Raw genomic sequence first — 6,212 nt, forward strand, 5'->3', positions numbered from 1 at the left:
AATTCTAACCTCAAATCACATGAATACACTACCACAAAAATATCATCTGAATCACTGAACATATCAAAATTAATATTAATTAATAATAACATAAAAATATTCTGTTCAGATATAATAAATAAATCTTAACCATATTTACTCAAAATTGAAATGCATATCTTTGAAATCCATATTATAATTAAATTTTTTAGGCAAAGTTTTGATGAAATAATTTTGAATGAAATTAATCAGTAAGTGCTATCAATTTTTGACAAGACAACGTCTCTTCTCTAAAATTGCGCTGCTGTCAATGGCCAGACACCTTAGAGGTATAAAGGAGTACATGTCAGGAGTTGCAATTTGGCACAGAGTATTTGGTGCCCAAATCATGCACACACAAAAAAAACAGATTTGTAGGTAGTCAGGGGACTGAGAACAGGGTCAAAATAAAATACAAAATGGCGAGACTGTTTGTTTCTACAAACAGGTGCGAGTGCAAGATTTGCACATGCGTTGCTTGCACTCTCCGAGACATAGTCTCATCCCTAGAATGGCTTCGTCATTTTACTTGTTATAAACTAATTTTAATATTTTTTAATATATTTTTTTGAAATGCTACAGAAAATAAACATTTTCATATTTGATAAAATCAGTATTTTAAATTGTATTTCACACATTAAGATTACAAATAATATAATGTGATTCCCATTGTTAATAATGGTTAAGATAAGTAATATTTATTATCATTTTTTTAAGTCAACATATTTGAAAGTTATGCTGATTTAAAAGTTCTTGTATCAGATTCCCTCAAATTAATTTTTAAATATTAACTCTCAAAAAATTCTTAAGGATTATTAAATGCAAAAAGACTGGTTAGACCTAAACTTTTAATATTCAAAGTCCTATGAAAAGTAGATATAAAGCTTCTTATAATTTACTTTCTCAATATTTGCTTCCATAGATAAAGTATAGAATAGTTTTGCTTCCATAAAGTACTCAGCTTATACTTATCTGTTAAACATAGAAGAGATCCTTGTTGTTAATAATATTTTACACTAAATATCTAGCTGTGTAATTAAGAAGGTTTAATTTTCATCTTAATAGATCTGTTTTTTTGATTATGATTATTGTTTCAAGCCATCTTAAGCATAAGTTAAATCTCAAACATTTAAGTTTAGGATATTTTTATTGTGACTTTGATATAGATTTTTAACATATACATGCATTCTATTCTTATTATTTCCTGATAGATAATTATCACCAATGAACTGAAGTGTCTTAAATGTCTGTCAGCCTAAAATTTCTGAGAAAATATTAGTCTAAATTTTGCAAAATCCTTTATATAGTAAACTTAGATCAGAATACTTTTTAGCACTTAGTGATTTAGATTTTGGATTTTTAATACGCAATCTTTTAATAAACATATCTGTAATTTTAATAAAATGGAAAATAAGAAATGTGTGTTCAATTTTCAATAATAAATTTTTTGGAAATAATTGAATTTTTCTGTCTGAAAGACTTTAAGTATATCAATCAATATAACATGAATTTCATGCCATTTTTTAACACCATTTGAAATGTTAATGGATTTATTGCAACAATAAAAAATACTATTAATTAATTATTTAGCATATGCAATTAGAGAAGTTTAGAATTTCCTTGAAAGTTTACTAAAAACTTTGTTACTATGCTAAATCATTCAATGTTTTCTAAGCAGTTATTAATGAGACTTTTTTAATGTTGCAACAGTTTATTAATATTTCAAATTGATTATTTATTACTTATTTATCCAAAAAAAGAAAGAAAATACTCAATATTCGGCATTTTCTTTTCATCTCATATTTTTTAAAGCTTGGAAAGAAGAAGAAAAGATAAAAATTTGTTTATTTAAACAAAAAAACACTAAATAATATATCAAATGGTTCGTATTAAATACAAAGTGAATTATATTATTTAAAAAATATATATTTTTCTTAGTCAAACATGTGCCTAGAAATTTTTATACTTTCTTCCGTAATTTAAAATTATAACACTAGATATTGAATTTTTTGTGTTAGGCATTCGTGTTAAATTGTTCATTAAAAAATATTTGCTCATTTTAATAAATAAATAATATATAAAGACAGTAATCTAATAAATATATAAATATATGAAATCAATAGGATTTCAGTGGAGATATCTTCTATCACTTTAATGGTATCCTTCTGTGAAATTCAAAGAATGCATTCCATTCATAAAAATGAGGACTTAGTATATTAGGTTTTTGTGATAAAATAGAATGTTATTAAAAAATGCAAAATTATATGCAACTAACAAACTTCTTTTTTATCAGAATCTGATGTTAAGTCATTGTAAATATTACAATTTGTTTAGTTTTATTCTGGTCAAAATCTACTATCATATTTTTTATCTTAATAAATAGTTATTAGAATCTCTATATTCTGTTATGAAAAACTGATTTACTTTATATATATATATATATCTAGTCAAATTATTTGGCACTTAAAGAGATATTTGTTTTGTGTCTTACATGTTTGGTGTGATGAAAATTAGATAATTTTGTTAGGAATATGTGATATTAGAAACTGATTTATGAGTCATAGAAATGTGCACAAAGTAGTCAAAACTAGTTCAGAAAAAATTGTACAGTAAATAAAAAAAATTAAGTAACATATCTATGTATATATTTATAGTATGAATATATATGACCATGTAAATTTTTGAAACAATGAGAATTTATCCATTTTTTCATCTGCTCAGTTTAATAAAACTTTATAATGTTTATGCAGGAATGAAAACTTTTTATATGATTGTACCGAGTTATTTTTTTATTAATTCGGGACATCAATTCTATTTATAGATCTGAAATTTTGTAAAATCGATTTTTTTAATTGATAAGGATTGTCATTTTATAATCAGTATTGATATCTTATGTTATCATACGAATGTTTTATTGTCTTTCATTAAATTATACAAAATTATTATAAAAAAAACAGCATTTTTAAAATGTTTGTGTCTCTTTGTTTTTCTTGAAATTAAAAATATAATTGTTTATATGATTATAAAATTTTTGAAAGAAATGGAAAGTAAGAACAATATTTTTCTTTTTTCTGTATTAGCTGAAAGTACCATTCCAAATTTATTCGCTCTCCAAGTCATTGGTGTAAATTAAATAAAATTGTTAAGTTAAAATATTGTTTTTAACAAAATAATATCAATAGGTAGCAACACATTTATTTGCAATTCAAATTCTATAACTGTCAATTAACTAAGAAAATTTGGTATATTTGACATTTAAAGTAACAGGGTTGTCTTACTGTTCAAATTGTGACTTCATACAAGATCTATGATGAGTACAAAGCTGACTGAAAATGATTTTTTTGGAATAATAGAAATATAGACAAATGTACAAAATAATAGTTAATGTAAGACATAGTCGATTTTTTTAACTACAGACACAACATAATAATTAGTATGATAAATAATTATAATGGTTAATGGCCAGATCATATACATTTAGAAATATTTTCTCAATATTTAAATGACATAAGTCTTTAATTTTTCTAAAAATTAGGATTTGTTGTTTGATTTAAGTACAGGTTGTATGAAATACAACATAGGATGAATTACCTATTACATAATATAGTTAGAGAGCTGAATAACTGAAATGATGCTAGTCAAAAAACCATTTACTTTACCTAAGTTTATCGGAAAAAAGCTAACAAATTTCTTCGTAGTCTTTCATTATATTCAGTTATATTAGAATTCACTTTTGTTTATATCTTGCAACTTCAAGAGATCAATCTAAACCAAGAACTAAAAATTATTATAAAAGTCCAAATTGTATATAAACTCACTATTAAGATATATTATATAATCAAGTACTGTACTTATCAAAAGATAATGGTTAATAACTTTTGTCACTTATTGTATATGCTCTAAAAATAATTTTTTTTGAATGCAGTCAGTTGGAAAATATTAAATAAGCTAAAGAAAAAATTAGCTTTAACATAAGATTGGTTAAATATAAATTTGATACTTTGAATCGGGTGTTAAAAACTCAGACAAAACAAGTGGGGGAAAAAAACAGATTTAATTCAAGTATTTTGCTTGTGGCACTGCAAGCTTCTTCGGGAACGAAAAAAATTCAATACTTCGAATCAGGTTTTCAACACATTCAAAGTATCAAATTTATATTTAATGATCGAGATGTTGCTTCCATTAATTTTCTTAAATAAGATTTGTTTTGTTCTACATAATAAAAATAAATTTTGAAATTGAAAGAAATATCATTTCTTTAAGGTAGATTATTGTAAAATCTTATAAAATTTATGTGTCGGTCCTAAATTATTTTACTATTAAAATATTTTAGCATCATTAAGCATTTTCTTAAATAATTTCACAAATTATATCTACAGCTTTTTTTGTTTTTTTCCTAAAATTTCAATTATTACTGGAATTTAAACATGAATAAAATTTCAAAATATTGGTAGACATATATTTCAATACAATAACAGTTTTATTATATTTTAAAATATTTTTTGTCTCATTCATTAATTAACGAAGTTATGCCGATAACCAGAAATACCTCATACATATTCAGATAATTAACTGTTACCATATAAATCCATTGAAAAACAAGAATTACTTTAATAAACAATTTATGGTAATTAACATTATTTAAATACACATCTTAAATATATTTTATAAAATGATTTCGGATGTGTTAAAAGTCGAATTCTGTATATGAAAAGACTCCCATATATTAATCCTAAAAACAGGAAAAGTAAAATTTTAAACTTCAGTCATTGATATGTCAAACAAACAAAAGATAATCCATTTTAATCTACAAATTATTTCCTTTATTTATCTAAGAGAGCAGATAAAATGTTCGTTTAGATATACTGTACTATTCTTTTGGATTGACATTCTTATCAAATGAAAATTCATTTATAATAAATTTATATATTTTTTTTATCTTCTTTCTTTAGTTTGCCACAGAGCTGGAAATGACAGGATTTCCATGTGGTACCTAAACAGTCACACAACATATATCATCTTACACAGTAACTTTCATTATTACATTATCTGCACATAAAATAACAAATCTACTAATTGATTTTAAATCATTCTATTATTAAATTAATGAATATTTATAACAATCCGAGGAAGCCATGACACATTTTCAGCCATCCCAACGCGTTCCAATTTCGCAATATCTATCGTAAGCATTTAGGAGGACAATCACAAGGTTTATTGGCCTATTTTTCGTACCAAAAAAAAAAAAAAACGAAGAGGTATTTAAAATACCTAAAACTTTATACGTATAAATCTCTCATATTGTATATTGAATTTACGGATAGTTAAGTTACATTTTGAATGGTTGGCGTTAATCAATTTGTCATTCCCAGTGTACCCAATACAAAGATTATTATTAACATTATATGATGTATAAACAGCCAAACATTTTTAATATAGAATAAATTAATATAGATTTTTCTCCCGTTTTAACGACGTGCAAATAACACTGCATATGTGGAGAGAGAACATCGTAAGCGTTCTACAAATCGGCAAACAATGGATTTCCGGAGATGCTCTTAATGATTATGCAGACGCGAATTTAGTAGCGAGCGATATAGTTCTCGCAAAGGAAAACCATGCACAAGCGAGAAGCGAGAAATATCGCTAGCGAGAGCGAATTTCTGGTTCTGACTACGACAGGGTTTGATATTTATCGCGTTTCGCCTCTTCTCGCTCCGGTCGCGTCTGCAAAGTCGCACACTTAGAGAGAGCAAGGAACTCCGCAAAGAGGAGGAAAGAATCCCATCAAGTGCAATTACCATACCTGTCACGTAAATCGTTTAAATAATAAAACATCATCGACTATTACTTTCCGATTTATTTTAATTTTTGATGCAATTGCGTATAACTCGTCTCTTTTGTATTCATTTAAAGTACTCTTCGCGTCCTTGGAATGAGGCTCATTATTTCTACGTAATGATCCTAAAAGGATTGACAAATTTATATCAATTTCGTAAAGAAAAAGTACACATCGTAAGGATTTTTTAATCGTTTATTGTCTTTATTAAATTGTGTCGACCAATTGTAAACGACGAGAATAATTTCCCACGTGTTTAATATTCCGGAAACTCGTCAGATCCGACCTCGACCAGTGGTTTGCCGTGAAAGTCGACAAACGACCTTTCCTTATAAGAAATCCGAATTTTATATTT

The sequence above is a fragment of the Centruroides vittatus genome, unplaced genomic scaffold, assembly GCF_030686945.1.
Source record: "Centruroides vittatus isolate TY-2023 unplaced genomic scaffold, ASM3068694v2 contig_1057, whole genome shotgun sequence".
Classification (NCBI taxonomy): domain Eukaryota; kingdom Metazoa; phylum Arthropoda; class Arachnida; order Scorpiones; family Buthidae; genus Centruroides; species Centruroides vittatus.